The sequence below is a fragment of the Pleurodeles waltl genome, chromosome 6 (assembly GCF_031143425.1).
Source record: "Pleurodeles waltl isolate 20211129_DDA chromosome 6, aPleWal1.hap1.20221129, whole genome shotgun sequence".
NCBI lineage: Eukaryota > Metazoa > Chordata > Amphibia > Caudata > Salamandridae > Pleurodeles > Pleurodeles waltl.
The window spans coordinates 88258073-88280328 of NC_090445.1; positions in this window are offsets into that span (position 1 = coordinate 88258073).

Consider the following 22256-nt stretch of genomic DNA (forward strand, 5'->3'; position numbering starts at 1 on the left):
TCTGGAGACCAAAGACCTTTGATCTCCAGATCCCCCAGATGAGCTCCCCACCCTAGAGTGGAAGCATCCGTTATGACTGTGGCCACTGGTGGCGACTGCTGGAACGGTTTTCCTTGTGAAAGATTGTTGCTTGCAATCCACCACTTCAAATCCACAGCAGCATCTCTGGAGATCTTGACAGTACCCTCTAGATCCCCTCTGTGTTGAGACCACTGCCTTCGGAGGCACCACTGAAGAGCCCTCATGTGCCAGCGAGCATGCGTGACCAACAGAATGCAGGAGGCAAAAAGACCGAGCAGACGAAGGACCTTGAGGACTGGAACTACCGCTCCGTTTCGAAACATTGGAACCAAATCCTGAATATCTTGAATCCGCTGAGGCGGAGGAAAGGCCCGACCCAATGTCGTATCCAGTACTGCCCCTATGAACAGGAGGCGCTGAGAGGGCTCCAGGTGAGATTTGGGCTCGTTCACCGAAAAGCCCAGGTCGAACAACAACTGGGTTGTTGACTGCAGATGACGCAACACAAGCTCCGGGGACTTGGCTTTGATCAACCAATCGTCCAAGTAAGGGAATACTGCTATCCCCTTCCTTCTGAGCTCTGCCGCAACCACCGACATCACCTTCGTGAAGACTCGAGGTGCTGAAGTAAGACCAAACGGAAGGACCGCAAACTGGTAGTGTTGCGATCCCACCACAAACCGGAGATACTTCCTGTGTGACTTGAGTATCGGGATATGAAAGTAAGCATCCTGCAAGTCGACAGACACCATCCAGTCTTCCATGTTCAACGCCAAAAGCACCTGTGCTAGGGTCAGCATCTTGAACTTTTCCTGCTTGAGGAACCAATTCAAGATCCTCAGGTCCAGAATTGGTCTCAAACGACCATCCTTCTTGGGAATCAGGAAATACCTTGAGTAAACTCCTTGACCCCTTTCCTGCTCCGGGACCAACTCCACCGCGCCCTTTAAAAGGAGGACTTCCACCTCCTGTTCTAGCAACAGGAGGTGTTCTTGTGAACAATACGAAGGGCGGGGCGGGATGAGGGGCGGAAACTCCCGAAAGGGAAGGGTGTAGCCTTTTCCCACAACACTGAGAACCCAAGTGTCCGACGTAACAGTCTCCCATTTGGTGAGAAAATGCTGTAATCTTCCCCCTACAGGAGAGGAGTGAGTGGGAAATGGTGGAAGCCTAAGGCTGCTTCCCCTGCTGCACCCCGCCAGAGGATGAGGAAGAGGCAGAGTGCTGCTGAGAGGCTCCCCTGGTGCGGACCCTACCCCTCCCCCTAAAAGATCTATAGGGGTGGGAAGAGGCAGGTTGCTGATATCTTCCCCGAAAGGAAGAGGAGGAAGAGCCACGCCCAAATCCACGAAACCTCCTGAAGAATCTGGAAGAGGCCGTGGAAGAAGGAGCTTGGAGTCCCAACGACTTAGCCGTGGCCCTGCTCTCCTTAAAACGTTCCAAGGCCGAATCAGCCTTAGCCCCAAACAGTTTGTCCCCATCAAACGGGAGATCCAACAATGTGGACTGTACATCTGCCGAAAAGCCCGAGTTACGTAGCCAGGCCTGTCTCCTTTCCACCACAGTTGTGCCCATTGCTCTGGCTACCGAGTCGGTGGTATCCAGTCCCGTCTGGATAATTTGGGTCGCAGCAGCCTGGGCATCAGAGACAAGATCCAAAAGACCCTGGGGAAGCTCTGTAAACGAAGAGGAGATGTCATCCATCAGAGCATGAATATACCTCCCCAGGATACAGGTCGCATTAGTGGCTTTTAACGCCAGACTGCAGGACGAAAAAATCTTCTTCGACTGCGCCTCTAGCTTTTTTGAGTCTCTGTCCCCAGGCACCTTCGGGAAAGAACCAGGCGCTGATTTGGACGAACAGGAGGCCTGCACAACCAAGCTCTCCGGCGTAGGGTGCCTAGATAGGAAACCAGGATCAGTTGGAGCCGTCCGATACCTCCTGGCCACGGCTCTGTGAACTGCTGGGGAAGATGCCGGCTTCTTCCACACCTCTAAAACCGGATCCAGCAGAGCGTCATTAAAAGGTAATAGAGGCTCCGCCGCGGCTGAGGCCGGATGCAACACCTCTGTCAAAAGGTTTTGTTTCGCCTCCACCACCGGCAAAGGCAGGTCCAAAAAACTAGCTGCCTTCCGTACCACTGTATGAAAGGAAGCAGCTTCCTCGGTATATTCCCCCGGGGACGAAAGGTCCCACTCGGGGGAAGTGTCCAGCCCACTGGCCGACTCCAGTCCACGCAGCCCATCACCCGAGTCCTCTAGTTCTCCTTCCTCTAGGGCTCGTTGGTACTCCTGCTCCTCTAGTATCCGGAGAGCACGCCTCCTTGAATGCAGTTGTTGCTCAATCCGCGGAGTCGACAACACCTCCGCCGAAGTCGGAGATCGGCGCCGATCTTCCGAAGCCACCGACGCCGCATCCGGCGCCACAGGTAACTTCGGCGCCGACTGAAGAGCAGATGAAACGGATGGACCCACCGGAGTCACAGGCCGAAATCTCGACGTCGACGGGATGGAAATCCCTGGGGCCAATCCCTCCGAAGCCATCGGAGCGGCCACCGGCGCCGACACTGGCGCCGAGCCCACGTTCCCAAACGGGAGAAAGGGCATAAAGGGTGCCGGCCGAAGAGGCGCAGGATCACCCAAAGAAAAGGCCAAAGGCCCAGCCGGAGCACCCCCTGGAGCCATCTGTTGGAAGATGGCATACATCGCATTCAAGAATGCGGAACTATCGGCTCCAGGGGTGGGAAAAGCCGGATACTGGGGTGCCTGACTCGGAGGCGACCCCGACGCCGGCCTCGGCGTCTGCGCCGGAGAAAACACCTGAGGCTCCAATACCTCAATCACCGACGCCTGTCCAGGCGAAGTTGGAGACGTCGGAGAGAGCAACGGCGTCGAAGGATGCGGCGTCACCGTGGGGCTGACCTCCCATGTCCTCCGGCGCCGATCCGGAGACCTGGAACGAGCCTCCCTTGAATGACGCCGAGATTCTCTACGGCGCCGGGAGTCTCGATGACGCCGATGTCTTGGAGAAGACTTTTTCTTGTGATGCTTCTCCTTTGACTTGGCCATAAACAGCTTCGCCTCGCGTTCTTTAATGGCCTTCGGATTCATGTGCTGACACGAATCACAAGTCGAGACGTCGTGGTCGGAGCTCAAACACCAAAGGCAATCGGAATGAGGATCCGTCACCGACATCTTGCCTCCACACTCACGACAAGGCTTAAATCCAGACTTTCTCTGCGACATTATTTCCACAGAGAAAGAGTACGCAGCAAGATATACACTGTAACCGCAAGAGTAACAGTTGCTCCCTCGAAGATAACCGTTTCGAATGCACGGAAAAAAGGGAACTGACGTCCGCACGTCGTCGAGGACCTCTTATTGCCTGTATGACGTCAGACGGCGTCGCGTGCGAGACAGTGACGTCCTCGTCGACGTGCAGAGACTAGTAAGAAGATTTCCGTAGAATGCTGGCGCCATGGGAGTATTCATGAGGTGAGGAATCCACTGGTAGTTGTATCCATCAGAATCTACAGGTAGGCACTTTGAAAAAAACAGCTCTGTTTTCTGTCAAAAAATGGGATGTGTCCATGGTGTGTTTTGGGGCATTTCCTGTCGCGGGCGCTAGGCCTACCCACACAAGTGAGGTATCATTTTTATCAGGAGACTTGGGGGAACGCTGGGTGGAAGGAAATTTGTGGCTCCTCTCAGATTTCATAACTTTCTGTCACTGAAATGTGAGGAAAATGTGTTTATTTAGCCACGGTTTGAGGTTTGCAAGGGATTATGGGTAACAGAACCTGGTCAGAGCCCCACAAGTCACCCCATCTTGGATTCCCCTATGTCTCTAGCTTTAAAAAATGCACAGGTTTGGTAGGTTTCCCTATGTGCCGGCTGAGCTAGAGGCCAAAATCTACAGGTAGGCACTTTGCAAAAAACAGCTCTGTATTCTGTCAAAAAATGTGATGTGTCCACGTTGTGTTTTGGGGCATTTCCTGTCGCGGGCGCTAGGCCTACCCACACAAGTGAGGTATCATTTTTATCAGGAGACTTGGGGGAACGCTGGGTGGAAGGAAATTTGAGGCTCCTCTCAGATTTCATAACTGTCTGTCACTGAAATGTGAGGAAAACGTGTTTATTTAGCCACGTTTTGAGGTTTGCAAGGGATTCTGGGTAACAGAACCTGGTCAGAGCCCCGCAAGTCACCCCATCTTGGATTCCCCTAGGTCTCTAGTTTTCAAAAATGCACAGGTTTGGTAGATTTCCCTTTGTGCCGGCTGAGCTAGAGGCCAAAATCTACAGGTAGGCACTTTGCAAAAAACAGCTCTGTATTCTCTCAAAAAATGTGATGTGTCCACGTTGTGTTTTGGGGCATTTCCTGTCGCGGGCGCTAGGCCTACGCACACAAGTGAGGTATCATTTTTATTGGGAGACTTGGGGGAACGCTGGGTGGAAGGAAATTTGTGGCTCCTCTCAGATTCCAGAACTTTCTGTCACTGAAATGTGAGGAAAACGTGTTTTTTTAGCCACGTTTTGAGGTTTGCAAAGTATTCTGGGTAACAGAACCTGGTCAGAGCTCCACAAGTCACCCCATCTTGTAGTCCCCTAGGTCTCTAGCTTTCAAAAATGCACTTGTTTGGTTCGGTTTCCTTACGTGCCGGCTGAGCTAGAGGCCAAAATCTACAGGTAGGCACTTTGAAAAAAACAGCTCTGTTTTCTGTCAAAAAATGGGATGTGTCCACGTTGTGTTTTGGGGCATTTCCTGTCGCGGGCGCTAGGCCTACCCACACAAGTGTGGTATCATTTTTATTGGGAGACTTGGGGGAACGCTGGGTGGAAGGAAATTTGTGGCTCCTCTCAGATTCCAGAACTTTCTGTCACCGAAATGAGAGGAAAACGTGTTTTTTTAGCCACATTTTGAGGTTTGCAAAGGATTCTGGGTAACAGAACCTGGTCAGAGCCCCACCAGTCACCCCATCTTGGATTCCCCTAGGTCTCTAGTTTTCAAAAATGCATAGGGTTGGTAGGTTTCCCTAGGTGCCGGCTGAGCTAGAGGCCAAAATCCACAGCTAGGCACTTTGCAAAAAACAGCTCTGTTTTCTGTAAAAAAAAATGGGATGTGTCAACGTTGTGTTTTGGGGCATTTCCTGTTGCGGGCGCTAGGCCTACCTACACAAGTGAGGTATCATTTTTATCAGGAGACTTGGGGGAACGCTGGGTGGAAGGAAATTTGTGGCTCCTCTCAGATTTCATAACTTTCTGTCACTGAAATGTGAGGAAAACGTGTTTATTTAGCCACGTTTTGAAGTTTGCAAGGGATTCTGGGTAACAGAACCTGATCAGAGCCCCACAAGTCACCCCATCTTGGATTCCCCTATGTCTCTAGCTTTAAAAAATGCACAGGTTTGGTAGGTTTCCCTATGTGCCGGCTGAGCTAGAGGCCAAAATCTACAGGTAGGCACTTTGCAAAAAACAGCTCTGAATTCTGTCAAAAAATGTGATGTGTCCACGTTGTGTTTTGGGGCATTTCCTGTCGCGGGCGCTAGGCCTACCCACACAAGTGAGGTATCATTTTTATCAGGAGACTTGGGGGAACGCTGGGTGGAAGGAAATTTGAGGCTCCTCTCAGATTTCATAACATTCTGTCACTGAAATGTGAGGAAAACGTGTTTATTTAGCCACGTTTTGAGGTTTGCAAGGGATTCTGGGTAACAGAACCTGGTCAGAGCCCCGCAAGTCACCCCATCTTGGATTCCCCTAGGTCTCTAGTTTTAAAAAATGCACAGGTTTGGTAGGTTTCCCTACGTGCCGGCTGAGCTAGAGGCCAAAATCTACAGGTAGGCACTTTGAAAAAAACAGCTCTGTTTTCTGTCAAAAAATGGGATGTGTCCATGGTGTGTTTTGGGGCATTTCCTGTAGCGGGCGCTAGGCCTACCCACACAAGTGAGGTATCATTTTTATCAGGAGACTTGGGGGAACGCTGGGTGGAAGGAAATTTGTGGCTCCTCTCAGATTTCATAACTTTCTGTCACTGAAATGTGAGGAAAATGTGTTTATTTAGCCACGGTTTGAGGTTTGCAAGGGATTATGGGTAACAGAACCTGGTCAGAGCCCCACAAGTCACCCCATCTTGGATTCCCCTATGTCTCTAGCTTTAAAAAATGCACAGGTTTGGTAGGTTTCCCTATGTGCCGGCTGAGCTAGAGGCCAAAATCTACAGGTAGGCACTTTGCAAAAAACAGCTCTGTATTCTGTCAAAAAATGTGATGTGTCCACGTTGTGTTTTGGGGCATTTCCTGTCGCGGGCGCTAGGCCTACCCACACAAGTGAGGTATCATTTTTATCAGGAGACATGGGGGAACGCTGGGTGGAAGGAAATTTGAGGCTCCTCTCAGATTTCATAACTGTCTGTCACTGAAATGTGAGGAAAACGTGTTTATTTAGCCATGTTTTGAGGTTTGCAAGGGATTCTGGGTAACAGAACCTGGTCAGAGCCCCGCAAGTCACCCCATCTTGGATTCCCCTAGGTCTCTAGTTTTCAAAAATGCACAGGTTTGGTAGATTTCCCTATGTGCCGGCTGAGCTAGAGGCCAAAATCTACAGGTAGGCACTTTGCAAAAAACAGCTCTGTATTCTCTCAAAAAATGTGATGTGTCCACGTTGTGTTTTGGGGCATTTCCTGTCGCGGGCGCTAGGCCTACCCACACAAGTGAGGTATCATTTTTATTGGGAGACTTGGGGGAACGCTGGGTGGAAGGAAATTTGTGGCTCCTCTCAGATTCCAGAACTTTCTGTCACTGAAATGTGAGGAAAACGTGTTTTTTTAGCCACGTTTTGAGGTTTGCAAAGTATTCTGGGTAACAGAACCTGGTCAGAGCTCCACAAGTCACCCCATCTTGTAGTCCCCTAGGTCTCTAGTTTTCAAAAATGCACTTGTTTGGTTCGGTTTCCTTACGTGCCGGCTGAGCTAGAGGCCAAAATCTACAGGTAGGCACTTCAAAAAAACATCTCTGTTTTCTGTCAAAAAATGGGATGTGTCCACGTTGTGTTTTGGGGCATTTCCTGTCGCGGGCGCTAGGCCTACCCACACAAGTGAGGTATCATTTTTATTGGGAGACTTGGGGGAACGCTGGGTGGAAGGAAATTTGTGGCTCCTCTCAGATTCCAGAACTTTCTGTCACTGAAATGTGAGGAAAACGTGTTTTTTTAGCCACGTTTTGAGGTTTGCAAAGTATTCTGGGTAACAGAACCTGGTCAGAGCTCCACAAGTCACCCCATCTTGTAGTCCCCTAGGTCTCTAGTTTTCAAAAATGCACTTGTTTGGTTCGGTTTCCTTACGTGCCGGCTGAGCTAGAGGCCAAAATCTACAGGTAGGCACTTCAAAAAAACATCTCTGTTTTCTGTCAAAAAATGGGATGTGTCCACGTTGTGTTTTGGGGCATTTCCTGTCGCCGGCGCTAGGCCTACCCACACAAGTGTGGTATAATTTTTATTGGGAGACTTGGGGGAACGCTGGGTGGAAGGAAATTTGTGGCTCCTCTCAGATTCCAGAACTTTCTGTCACCGAAATGAGAGGAAAACGTGTTTTTTTAGCCACATTTTGAGGTTTGCAAAGGATTCTGGGTAACAGAACCTGGTCAGAGCCCCACCAGTCACCCCATCTTGGATTCCCCTAGGTCTCTAGTTTTCAAAAATGCATAGGGTTGGTAGGTTTCCCTAGGTGCCGGCTGAGCTAGAGGCCGAAATCCACAGCTAGGCACTTTGCAAAAAACAGCTCTGTTTTCTGTAAAAAAAAATGGGATGTGTCCACGTTGTGTTTTGGGGCATTTCCTGTCGCGGGCGCTAGGCCTACCCACACAAGTGAGGTATCATTTTTATTGGGAGACTTGGGGGAACGCTGGGTGGAAGGAAATTTGTGGCTCCTCTCAGATTCCAGAACTTTCTGTCTCTGAAGTGTGAGGAAAACGTGTTTATTTAGCCACGTTTTGAGGTTTGCAAGGGATTCTGGGTAACAGAACCTGGTCAGAGCCCCACAAGTCACCCCATCTTGGATTCCCCTAGGTCTCTAGTTTTAAAAAATGCACAGGTTTGGTAGGTTTCCCTACGTGCCGGCTGAGCTAGAGGCCAAAATCTACAGGTAGGCACTTTGAAAAAAACAGCTCTGTTTTCTGTCAAAAAATGGGATGTGTCCATGGTGTGTTTTGGGGCATTTCCTGTCGCGGGCGCTAGGCCTACCCACACAAGTGAGGTATCATTTTTATCAGGAGACTTGGGGGAACGCTGGGTGGAAGGAAATTTGTGGCTCCTCTCAGATTTCATAACTTTCTGTCACTGAAATGTGAGGAAAATGTGTTTATTTAGCCACGGTTTGAGGTTTGCAAGGGATTATGGGTAACAGAACCTGGTCAGAGCCCCACAAGTCACCCCATCTTGGATTCCCCTATGTCTCTAGCTTTAAAAAATGCACAGGTTTGGTAGGTTTCCCTATGTGCCGGCTGAGCTAGAGGCCAAAATCTACAGGTAGGCACTTTGCAAAAAACAGCTCTGTATTCTGTCAAAAAATGTGATGTGTCCACGTTGTGTTTTGGGGCATTTCCTGTCGCGGGCGCTAGGCCTACCCACACAAGTGAGGTATCATTTTTATCAGGAGACATGGGGGAACGCTGGGTGGAAGGAAATTTGAGGCTCCTCTCAGATTTCATAACTGTCTGTCACTGAAATGTGAGGAAAACGTGTTTATTTAGCCATGTTTTGAGGTTTGCAAGGGATTCTGGGTAACAGAACCTGGTCAGAGCCCCGCAAGTCACCCCATCTTGGATTCCCCTAGGTCTCTAGTTTTCAAAAATGCACAGGTTTGGTAGATTTCCCTATGTGCCGGCTGAGCTAGAGGCCAAAATCTACAGGTAGGCACTTTGCAAAAAACAGCTCTGTATTCTCTCAAAAAATGTGATGTGTCCACGTTGTGTTTTGGGGCATTTCCTGTCGCGGGCGCTAGGCCTACCCACACAAGTGAGGTATCATTTTTATTGGGAGACTTGGGGGAACGCTGGGTGGAAGGAAATTTGTGGCTCCTCTCAGATTCCAGAACTTTCTGTCACTGAAATGTGAGGAAAACGTGTTTTTTTAGCCACGTTTTGAGGTTTGCAAAGTATTCTGGGTAACAGAACCTGGTCAGAGCTCCACAAGTCACCCCATCTTGTAGTCCCCTAGGTCTCTAGTTTTCAAAAATGCACTTGTTTGGTTCGGTTTCCTTACGTGCCGGCTGAGCTAGAGGCCAAAATCTACAGGTAGGCACTTCAAAAAAACATCTCTGTTTTCTGTCAAAAAATGGGATGTGTCCACGTTGTGTTTTGGGGCATTTCCTGTCGCGGGCGCTAGGCCTACCCACACAAGTGAGGTATCATTTTTATTGGGAGACTTGGGGGAACGCTGGGTGGAAGGAAATTTGTGGCTCCTCTCAGATTCCAGAACTTTCTGTCACTGAAATGTGAGGAAAACGTGTTTTTTTAGCCACGTTTTGAGGTTTGCAAAGTATTCTGGGTAACAGAACCTGGTCAGAGCTCCACAAGTCACCCCATCTTGTAGTCCCCTAGGTCTCTAGTTTTCAAAAATGCACTTGTTTGGTTCGGTTTCCTTACGTGCCGGCTGAGCTAGAGGCCAAAATCTACAGGTAGGCACTTAAAAAAAACATCTCTGTTTTCTGTCAAAAAATGGGATGTGTCCACGTTGTGTTTTGGGGCATTTCCTGTCGCGGGCGCTAGGCCTACCCACACAAGTGTGGTATCATTTTTATTGGGAGACTTGGGGGAACGCTGGGTGGAAGGAAATTTGTGGCTCCTCTCAGATTCCAGAACTTTCTGTCACCGAAATGAGAGGAAAACGTGTTTTTTTAGCCACATTTTGAGGTTTGCAAAGGATTCTGGGTAACAGAACCTGGTCAGAGCCCCACCAGTCACCCCATCTTGGATTCCCCTAGGTCTCTAGTTTTCAAAAATGCATAGGGTTGGTAGGTTTCCCTAGGTGCCGGCTGAGCTAGAGGCCGAAATCCACAGCTAGGCACTTTGCAAAAAACAGCTCTGTTTTCTGTAAAAAAAAATGGGATGTGACCACGTTGTGTTTTGGGGCATTTCCTGTCGCGGGCGCTAGGCCTACCCACACAAGTGAGGTATCATTTTTATTGGGAGACTTGGGGGAACGCTGGGTGGAAGGAAATTTGTGGCTCCTCTCAGATTCCAGAACTTTCTGTCTCTGAAGTGTGAGGAAAACGTGTTTATTTAGCCACGTTTTGAGGTTTGCAAGGGATTCTGGGTAACAGAACCTGGTCAGAGCCCCACAAGTCACCCCATCTTGGATTCCCCTATGTCTCTAGCTTTAAAAAATGCACAGGTTTGGTAGGTTTCCCTATGTGCCGGCTGAGCTAGAGGCCAAAATCTACAGGTAGGCACTTTCCAAAAAACAGCTCTGTATTCTGTCAAAAAATGTGATGTGTCCACGTTGTGTTTTGGGGCATTTCCTCTGGCGGGCGCTAGGCCTACCCACACAAGTGAGGTATCATTTTTATTGGGAGACTTGGGGGAACGCTGTCTAGAAGGAAATTTGTGGCTCCTCTCAGATTCCAGAACTTTCTGTCACCGAAATGAGAGGAAAATGTGTTTTTTTAGCCACATTTTGAGGTTTGCAAAGGATTCTGGGTAACAGAACCTGGTCAGAGCCCCACAAGTCACCCCATCTTGGATTCCCCTAGGTCTCTAGTTTTCAAAAATGCATAGGGTTGGTAGGTTTCCCTACGTGCCGGCTGAGCTAGAGGCCAAAATCCACAGCTAGGCACTTTGCAAAAAACAGCTCTGTTTTCTGTAAAGAAAATAGGATGTGTCCACGTTGTGTTTTGGGGCATTTCCTGTCGCGGGCGCTAGGCCACCCACACAAGTGAGGTATCATTTTTATTGGGAGACTTGGGGGAACGCTGGGTGGAAGGAAATTTGTGGCTCCTCTCAGATTCCAGAACTTTCTGTCACTGAAATGTGAGGAAAACGTGTTTTTTTAGCCACGTTTTGAGGTTTGCAAAGGATTCTGGGTAACAGAACCTGGTCAGAGCCCCACAAGTCACCCCATCTTGGATTCCTCTAGGTCTTTAGTTTTCAAAAATGCACAGGTTTGGTAGGTTTCCCTATGTGCCGGCTGAGCTAGAGGCCAAAATCTACAGGTAGGCACTTTGCAAAAAACAGCTCTGTATTCTGTCAAAAAATGTGATGTGTCCACGTTGTGTTTTGGGGCATCTCCTGTCGCGGGCGCTAGGCCTACCCACACAAGTGAGGTATCATTTTTATTGGGAGACTTGGGGGAACGCTGGGTGGAAGGAAATTTGTGGCTCCTCTCAGATTCCAGAACTTTCTGTCACTGAAATGTGAGGAAAACGTGTTTTTTTAGCCACGTTTTGAGGTTTGCAAAGGATTCTGGGTAACAGAACCTGGTCAGAGCTCCAAAAGTCACCCCATCTTGGATTCCCCTAGGTCTCTAGTTTTCAAAAATGCACTTGTTTTGTTCGGTTTCCCTACGTGCCGGCTGAGCTAGAGGTCAAAATCTACAGGTAGGCACTTTGAAAAAAACAGCTCTGTTTTCTGTCAAAAAATGGGATGTGTCCACGTTGTGTTTTGGGGCATTTCCTGTCGCGGGCGCTAGGCCTACCCACACAAGTGAGGTATCATTTTTATCAGGAGACTTGGGGGAACGCTGGGTGGAAGGAAATTTGTGGCTCCTCTCAGATTTCATAACTTTCTGTCACTGAAATGTGAGGAAAACGTGTTTATTTAGCCACGTTGTAGGTTTGCAAGGGATTCTGGGTAACAGAACCTGGTCAGAGCCCCACAAGTCACCCCATCTTGGATTCCCCTATGTCTCTAGCTTTAAAAAATGCACAGGTTTGGTAGGTTTCCCTATGTGCCGGCTGAGCTAGAGGCCAAAATCTACAGGTAGGCACTTTGCAAAAAACAGCTCTGTATTCTGTCAAAAAATGTGATGTGTCCATGTTGTGTTTTGGGGCATATCCTGTCGCGGGCGCTAGGCCTACCCACACAAGTGAGGTATCATTTTTATTGGGAGACTTGGGGGAACGCTGGGTGGAAGGAAATTTGTGGCTCCTCTCAGATTCCAGAACTTTCTGTCACTGAAATGTGAGGAAAACGTGTTTATTTAGCCACGTTTTGAGGTTTGCAAGGGATTCTGGGTAACAGAACCTGGTCAGAGCCCCACAAGTCACCCCATCTTGGATTCCCCTATGTCTCTAGCTTTAAAAAATGCACAGGTTTGGTAGGTTTCCCTATGTGCCGGCTGAGCTACAGGCCAAAATCTACAGGTAGGCACTTTGCAAAAAACAGCTCTGTATTCTGTCAAAAAATGTGATGTGTCCACGTTGTGTTTTGGGGCATTTCCTCTGGCGGGCGCTAGGCCTACCCACACAAGTGAGGTATCATTTTTATTGGGAGACTTGGGGGAACGCTGTCTAGGAGGAAATTTGTGGCTCCTCTCAGATTCCAGAACTTTCTGTCACCGCAATGAGAGGAAAACGTGTTTTTTTAGCCACATTTTGAGGTTTGCAAAGGATTCTGGGTAACAGAACCTGGTCAGAGCCCCACCAGTCACCCCATCTTGGATTCCCCTAGGTCTCTAGTTTTCAAAAACTGCATAGGGTTGGTAGGTTTCCCTAAGTGCCGGCTGAGCTAGAGGCCAAAATCCACAGCTAGGCACTTTGCAAAAAACAGCTCTGTTTTCTGTAAAGAAAATGGGATGTGTCCAAGTTGTGTTTTGGGGCATATCCTGTCGCGGGCGCTAGGCCACCCACACAAGTGAGGTATCATTTTTATTGGGAGACTTGGGGGAACGCTGGGTGGAAGGAAATTTGTGGCTCCTCTCAGATTCCAGAACTTTCTGTCACTGAAATGTGAGGAAAACTTGTTTTTTTAGCCACGTTTTGAGGTTTGCAAAGGATTCTGGGTAACAGAACCTGGTCAGAGCCCCACAAGTCACCCCATCTTGGATTCCTCTAGGTCTTTAGTTTTCAAAAATGCACAGGTTTGGTAGTTTTCCCTATGTGCCGGCTGAGCTAGAGGCCAAAATCTACAGGTAGGCACTTTGCAAAAAACAGCTCTGTATTCTGTCAAAAAATGTGATGTGTCCACGTTGTGTTTTGGGGCATCTCCTGTCGCGGGCGCTAGGCCTACCCACACAAGTGAGGTATCATTTTTATTGGGAGACTTGGGGGAACGCTGGGTGGAAGGAAATTTGTGGCTCCTCTCAGATTCCAGAACTTTCTGTCACTGAAATGTGAGGAAAACGTGTTTTTTTAGCCACGTTTTGAGGTTTGCAAAGGATTCTGGGTAACAGAACCTGGTCAGAGCTCCACAAGTCACCCCATCTTGGATTCCCCTAGGTCTCTAGTTTTCAAAAATGCACTTGTTTTGTTCGGTTTCCCTACGTGCCGGCTGAGCTAGAGGCCAAAATCTACAGGTAGGCACTTTGAAAAAAACAGCTCTGTTTTCTGTCAAAAAATGGGATGTGTCCACGTTGTGTTTTGGGGCATTTCCTGTCGCGGGCGCTAGGCCTACCCACACAAGTGAGGTATCATTTTTATCAGGAGACTTGGGGGAACGCTGGGTGGAAGGAAATTTGTGGCTCCTCTCAGATTTCATAACTTTCTGTCACTGAAATGTGAGTCAAACGTGTTTATTTAGCCACGTTTTGAGGTTTGCAAGGGATTCTGGGTAACAGAACCTGGTCAGAGCCCCACAAGTCACCCCATCTTGGATTCCCCTATGTCTCTAGCTTTAAAAAATGCACAGGTTTGGTAGGTTTCCCTATGTGCCGGCTGAGCTAGAGGCCAAAATCTACAGGTAGGCACTTTGCAAAAAACAGCTCTGTATTCTGTCAAAAAATTTGATGTGTCCATGTTGTGTTTTGGGGCATATCCTGTCGCGGGCGCTAGGCCTACCCACACAAGTGAGGTATCATTTTTATCAGGAGACTTGGGGGAACGCTGGGTGGAAGGAAATTTGAGGCTCCTCTCAGATTTCATAACTGTCTGTCACTGAAATGTGAGGAAAACGTGTTTATTTAGCCACGTTTTGAGGTTTGCAAGGGATTCTGGGTAACAGAACCTGGTCAGAGCCCCGCAAGTCACCCCATCTTGGATTCCCCTAGGTCTCTAGTTTTCAAAAATGCACAGGTTTGGTAGATTTCCCTATGTGCCGGCTGAGGTAGAGGCCAAAATCTACAGGTAGGCACTTTGCAAAAAACAGCTCTGTATTCTCTCAAAAAATGTGATGTGTCCACGTTGTGTTTTGGGGCATTTCCTGTCGCGGGCGCTAGGCCTACCCACACAAGTGAGGTATCATTTTTATTGGGAGCCTTGGGGGAACGCTGGGTGGAAAGACATTTGTGGCTCCTCTCAGATTCCAGAACTTTCTGTCACTGAAATGTGAGGAAAACGTGTTTATTTAGCCACGTTTTGAGGTTTGCAAGGGATTCTGGGTAACAGAACCTGGTCAGAGCCCCACAAATCACCCCATCTTGGATTCCCCTATGTCTCTAGCTTTAAAAAATGCACAGGTTTGGTAGGTTTCCCTATGTGCCGGCTGAGCTAGAGGCCAAAATCTACAGGTAGGCACTTTGCAAAAAACAGCTCTGTATTCTGTCAAAAAATGTGATGTGTCCACGTTGTGTTTTGGGGCATTTCCTCTCGCGGGCGCTAGGCCTACCCACACAAGTGAGGTATCATTTTTATTGGGAGACTTGGGGGAACGCTGTCTAGAAGGAAATTTGTGGCTCCTCTCAGATTCCAGAACTTTCTGTCACCGAAATGAGAGGAAAACTTGTTTTTTTAGCCACATTTTGAGGTTTGCAAAGGATTCTGGGTAACAGAACCTGGTCAGAGCCCCACCAGTCACCCCATCTTGGATTCCCCTAGGTCTCTAGTTTTCAAAAATGCATAGGGTTGGTAGGTTTCCCTAGGTGCCGGCTGAGCTAGAGGCCAAAATCCACAGCTAGGCACTTTGCAAAAAACAGCTCTGTTTTCTGTAAAAAAAAATGGGATGTGTCCACGTTGTGTTTTGGGGCATTTCCTGTCGCGGGCGCTAGGCCTACCCACACAAGTGAGGTATCATTTTTATTGGGAGACTTGGGGGAACGCTGGGTGGAAGGAAATTTGTGGCTCCTCTCAGATTCCAGAACTTTCTGTCTCTGAAATGTGAGGAAAACGTGTTTATTTAGCCACGTTTTGAGGTTTGCAAGGGATTCTGGGTAACAGAACCTGGTCAGAGCCCCACAAGTCACCCCATCTTGGATTCCCCTATGTCTCTAGCTTTAAAAAATGCACAGGTTTGGTAGGTTTCCCTATGTGCCGGCTGAGCTAGAGGCCAAAATCTACAGGTAGGCACTTTGCAAAAAACATCTCTGTTTTCTGTCAAAAAATGTGATGTGTCCACGTTGTGTTTTGGGGCATCTCCTCTCGCGGGCGCTAGGCCTACCCACACAAGTGAGGTATCATTTTTATTGGGAGACTTGGGGGAACGCTGTCTAGAAGGAAATTTGTGGCTCCTCTCAGATTCCAGAACTTTCTGTCACCGAAATGAGAGGAAAACTTGTTTTTTTAGCCACATTTTGAGGTTTGCAAAGGATTCTGGGTAACAGAACCTGGTCAGAGCCCCACCAGTCACCCCATCTTGGATTCCCCTAGGTCTCTAGTTTTCAAAAATGCATAGGGTTGGTAGGTTTCCCTAGGTGCCGGCTGAGCTAGAGGACAAAATCCACAGCTAGGCACTTTGCAAAAAACAGCTCTGTTTTCTGTAAAGAAAATGGGATGTGTCCACGTTGTGTTTTGGGGCATTTCCTGTCGCGGGCGCTAGGCCACCCACACAAGTAAGGTATCATTTTTATTGGGAGACTTGGGGGAACGCTGGGTGGAAGGAAATTTGTGGATCCTCTCAGATTCCTGAACTTTCTGTCACTGAAATGTGAGGAAAACGTGTTTTTTAGCCACGTTTTGAGGTTTGAAAGGATTCTGGGTAACAGAACCTGGTCAGAGCCCCACAAGTCACCCCATCTTGGATTCCCCTATGTCTCTAGCTTTAAAAAATGCACAGGTTTGGTAGGTTTCCCTATGTGCCGGCTGAGCTAGAGGCCAAAATCTACAGGTAGGCACTTTGCAAAAAACAGCTCTGTATTCTGTCAAAAAATGTGATGTGTCCACGTTGTGTTTTGGGGCATCTCCTGTCGCGGGCGCTAGGCCTACCCACACAAGTGAGGTATCATTTTTATTGGGAGACTTGGGGGAACGCTGGGTGGAAGGAAATTTGTGGCTCCTCTCAGATTCCAGAACTTTCTGTCACTGAAATGTGAGGAAAACGTGTTTTTTTAGCCACGTTTTGAGGTTTGCAAAGGATTCTGGGTAACAGAACCTGGTCAGAGCTCCACAAGTCACCCCATCTTGGATTCCCCTAGGTCTCTAGTTTTCAAAAATGCACCTGTTTTGTTCGGTTTCCCTACGTGCCGGCTGAGCTAGAGGCCAAAATCTACAGGTAGGCACTTTGAAAAAAACAGCTCTGTTTTCTGTCAAAAAATGGGATGTGTCCACGTTGTGTTTTGGGGCATTTCCTGTCGCGGGCGCTAGGCCTACCCACACAAGTGAGGTATCATTTTTATCAGGAGACTTGGGGGAACGCTGGGTGGAAGGAAATTTGTGGCTCCTCTCAGATTTCATAACTTTCTGTCACTGAAATGTGAGGAAAACGTGTTTATTTAGCCACGTTTTGAGGTTTGCAAGGGATTCTGGGTAACAGAACCTGGTCAGAGCCCCACAAGTCACCCCATCTTGGATTCCCCTCTGTCTCTAGCTTTAAAAAATGCACAGGTTTGGTAGGTTTCCCTATGTGCCGGCTGAGCTAGAGGCCAAAATCTACAGGTAGGCACTTTGCAAAAAACAGCTCTGTATTCTGTCAAAAAATGTGATGTGTCCATGTTGTGTTTTGGGGCATATCCTGTCGCGGGCGCTAGGCCTACCCACACAAGTGAGGTATCATTTTTATCAGGAGACTTGGGGGAACACTGGGTGGAAGGAAATTTGAGGCTCCTGTCAGATTTCATAACTGTCTGTCACTGAAATGTGAGGAAAACGTGTTTATTTAGCCACGTTTTGAGGTTTGCAAGGGATTCTGGGTAACAGAACCTGGTCAGAGCCCCGCAAGTCACCCCATCTTGGATTCCACTAGGTCTCTAGTTTTCAAAAATGCACAGGTTTGGTAGATTTCCCTATGTGCCGGCTGAGCTAGAGGCCAAAATCTACAGGTAGGCACTTTGCAAAAAACAGCTCTGTATTCTGTCAAAAAATGTGATGTGTCCACGTTGTGTTTTGGGGCATTTCCTGTCGCGGGCGCTAGGCCTACCCACACAAGTGAGGTATCATTTTTATTGGGAGACTTGGGGGAACGCTGTCTAGAAGGAAATTTGTGGCTCCTCTCAGATTCCAGAACTTTCTGTCACCGAAATGAGAGGAAAACTTGTTTTTTTAGCCACATTTTGAGGTTTGCAAACTATTCTGGGTAACAGAACCTGGTCAGAGCCCCACCAGTCACCCCATCTTGGATTCCCCTAGGTCTCTAGTTTTCAAAAATGCATAGGGTTGGTAGGTTTCCCTAGGTGCCGGCTGAGCTAGAGGCCAAAATCCACAGCTAGGCACTTTGCAAAAAACAGCTCTGTTTTCTGTAAAGAAAATGGGATGTGTCCACGTTGTGTTTTGGGGCATTTCCTGTCGCGGGCGCTAGGCCACCCACACAAGTGAGGTATCATTTTTATTGGGAGACTTGGGGGAACGCTGGGTGGAAGGAAATTTGTGGCTCCTCTCAGATTCCAGAACTTTCTGTCACTGAAATGTGAGGAAAACGTGTTTTTTTAGCCACGTTTTGAGGTTTGCAAAGGATTCTGGGTAACAGAACCTGGTCAGAGCTCCACAAGTCACCCCATCTTGTATTCCCCTAGGTCTCTAGTTTTCAAAAATGCACTTGTTTGGTTCGGTTTCCTTACGTGCCGGCTGAGCTAGAGGCCAAAATCTACAGGTAGGCACTTTGAAAAAAACAGCTCTGTTTTCTGTCAAAAAATGGGATGTGTCCACGTTGTGTTTTGGGGCATTTCCTGTCACGGGCGCTAGGCCTACCCACACAAGTGAGGTATCATTTTTATTGGGAGACTTGGGGAAACGCTGGGTGGAAGGAAATTTGTGGCTCCTCTCAGATTCCAGAACTTTCTGTCACTGAAATGAGAGGAAAACGTGTTTTTTTAGCCACATTTTGAGGTTTGCAAAGGATTCTGGGTAACAGAACCTGGTCAGAGCCCCACCAGTCACCCTATCTTGGATTCCCCTAGGTCTCTAGTTTTCAAAAATGCATAGGGTTGGTAGGTTTCCCTAGGTGCCGGCTGAGCTAGAGGCCAAAATCCACAGCTAGGCACTTTGCAAAAAACAGCTCTGTTTTCTGTAAAAAAAAATGGGATGTGTCCACGTTGTGTTTTGGGGCATTTCCTGTCGCGGGCGCTAGGCCTACCCACACAAGTGAGGTATCATTTTTATTGGGAGACTTGGGGGAACGCTGGGTGGAAGGACATTTGTGGCTCCTCTCAGATTCCAGAACTTTCTGTCTCTGAAATGTGAGGAAAACGTGTTTATTTAGCCACGTTTTGAGGTTTGCAAGGGATTCTGGGTAACAGAACCTGGTCAGAGCCCCACAAGTCACCCCATCTTGGATTCCCCTATGTCTCTAGCTTTAAAAAATGCACAGGTTTGTTAGGTTTCCCTATGTGCCGGCTGAGCTAGAGGCCAAAATCTACAGGTAGGCACTTTGCAAAAAACAGCTCTGTATTCTGTCAAAAAATGTGATGTGTCCACGTTGTGTTTTGGGGCATTTCCTCTCGCGGGCGCTAGGCCTACCCACACAAGTGAGGTATCTTTTTTATTGGGAGACTTGGGGGAACGCTGTCTAGAAGGAAATTTGTGGCTCCTCTCAGATTCCAGAACTTTCTGTCACCGAAATGAGAGGAAAACTTGTTTTTTTAGCCACATTTTGAGGTTTGCAAAGGATTCTGGGTAACAGAACCTGGTCAGAGCCCCACCAGTCACCCCATCTTGGATTCCCCTAGGTCTCTAGTTTTCAAAAATGCATAGGGTTGGTAGGTTTCCCTAGGTACCGGCTGAGCTAGAGGCCAAAATCCACAGCTAGGCACTTTGCAAAAAACAGCTCTGTTTTCTGTAAAGAAAATGGGATGTGTCCACGTTGTGTTTTGGGGCATTTCCTGTCGCGGGCGCTAGGCCACCCACACAAGTGAGGTATCATTTTTATTGGGAGACTTGGGGGAACGCTGGGTGGAAGGAAATTTGTGGCTCCTCTCAGATTCCAGAACTTTCTGTCACTGAAATGTGAGGAAAACGTGTTTTTTAGCCACGTTTTGAGGTTTGCAAAGGATTCTGGGTAACAGAACCTGGTCAGAGCCCCATAAGTCACCCCATCTTGGATTCCTCTAGGTCTTTAGTTTTCAAAAATGCACAGGTTTGGTAGGTTTCCCTATGTGCCGGCTGAGCTAGAGGCCAAAATCTACAGGTAGGCACTTTGCAAAAAACAGCTCTACTTTCTGTCAAAAAATGGGATGTGTCCACGTAGTGTTTTGGGGCATTTCCTGTCGCGGGCGCTAGGCCTACCCACACAAGTGAGGTATCATTTTTATTGGGAGACTTGGGGGAACGCTGGGTGGAAGGAAATTCGTGGCTCCTCTCAGATTTCATAACTTTCTGTCACTGAAATGTGAGGAAAACGTGTTTTTTTAGCCACGTTTTGAGGTTTGCAAAGGATTCTGGGTAACAGAACCTGGTCAGAGCCCCACAAGTCTCCCCATCTTGGATTCCCCTAGGTCTTTAGTTTTAAAAAATGCACAGGTTTGGTAGGTTTCCCTATGTGCCGGCTGAGCTAGAGGCCAAAATCTACAGGTAGGCACTTTGAAAAAAACAGCTCTGTTTTCTGTCAAAAAATGGGATGTGTCCACGTTGTGTTTTGGGGCATTTCCTGTTGCGGGCGCTAGGCCTACCTACACAAGTGAGGTATCATTTTTATCAGGAGACTTGGGGGAACGCTGGGTGGAAGGAAATTTGTGGCTCCTCTCAGATTTCATAACTTTCTGTCACTGAAATGTGAGGAAAACGTGTTTATTTAGCCACGGTTTGAGGTTTGCAAGGGATTCTGGGTAACAGAACCTGGTCAGAGCCCCACAAGTTACCCCATCTTGGATTCCCCTATGTCTCTAGCTTTCAAAAATGCACAGGTTTGGTAGGTTTCCTGAAGTAAGGAATCCAACGAAGAGTGTTGCGGTATTTAACTTGTTTATTGTCTTCAATAAAGCCGCTTAAGTAAACAGTGTAAAAGGGGCACAGAGCAAGGAGAGAAGCGACTCTGAATCCGTGGGCGTCAAGTGGAATGTGCCGATATCATCGGCCTCGTCCGGAGATTCCATATGACACACACGAATTCTAGATCACATCACAACATCCCCCCTCTTTTAATAAAAAACAATCTTCATTTAACCAATACAACCAATGAAAATAACAACATCACCCTGAACAACCAAAACTGATGTGTTAGTAAAACTATATACAAAGTCATTGTAAAACCTAATACAATGTAACAATCTACTAAAAGAATGTTGGCCATAGAAATAGTTTTCACGACATTACCAAATCACCAAACATATCCAGTCTACGACATTACATAATCACTGAACTTGACCGGTCTACGGGACTCCCTGCGAAATTCTCTACGGGACTCCCTGCGAAATTCCTTCTTACCCTTATCCTCCCTTTTACAGTAAGAGTCCCTCTTTGCACAATTAGAAGAGTTGTGAACAACAGTTTCATTGTTACTGGTTTGACAACCTTCATGCTCACCCCTCATTCGAACACTGGGATCTAAAGCTAAACGTGTGACTCCCCACCAGCATCCATCCGACAATCTAGCTGCATTTTTGCGTACTTCCAGAACTTGTTGGGGCTCTTTAAACTTCGAAAAACCCTTTCTGACTATCAAAGGATTTTTAACTCTCAACCAATCACCAACCTTGAGGACTTTTTTTTTCGGTGTAACCCTCCACCTATTTCTTCCCATTTCATCAGAATTACCTTTTGCTGACTGCCAAGCCTTCCTCAGATTACTACCTTCATGAAGTAGATCAATCATCCAAAAAGGACATAGTTCTGAGGTCGCAATCCTACCTCTCATCAATTCAAAAGGAGTCTTGCCCGTGGCAACATGTGGTGTTGTGCGATGAGACCAAATCAATTCTTTAATGGCTTGCCCTACAGACATGTTAGATTTAATTGCTGCTTGGATACACTCAACAAGTACACGATTAAAGCGTTCAACAATACCATTACTTTGAGGATGATAGAGAGGCGTCCTTATGTGTTTGATGCCACACTTGTTCAAAAAATGGGTCATATCCGTAGATACAAATTGTACTCCGTTGTCCGTCATTATTTGTTCAGGTAATCCTTCCCTACTGAAAACATCTTTTAGACATTTAATAACACTTTGTGTAGTGGGAAGTCTTATAGGAAATACCTCAACCCATCTAGAAAGATGATCTACTATAACCATAAAATACCTCAAATCTGGAGGTAGTACATGATAAGGACCAAGAAAATCTAAACCAATTTTCTGCCAAGCTCTTTCTGGTGATGGAACAAAAGAATCACAACTTCCTTGAGTAACCAGAACTTTGTCACTTACACAACACCTGGGGCAACTCTTCACTAGCTCATCAATTTCCTTATCCATCCTTGGCCACCAGAAATCAGATCTTAATTTCCTTTTTGTGATAGTAGAACCAAGATGACCAATATGTGCTTTAAGAATCAGGTCTCTACTAAGACACTCTGGTGGAATAAGTTTGTCACCTCTAATAAGTTTGTCACCCTCAACAGACAATTCCTCAGAAATTTTCCAAAAAGGTTGTAAATTAGGCGAGAGAGTCTTCTCTTTAGGCCACCCAATCTTCACATAATGAATGACATCGCACAACAGTTTGTCATTATGTAACGACTTAATCCACACATTTTCATCCAAAGACGCAGCAATGCATGCTATGAAACATTCTTCAACCTCAGTATCCCATTCAAGTTGTTCCTCTTCATCTGATATAGGTAAACGGGATAG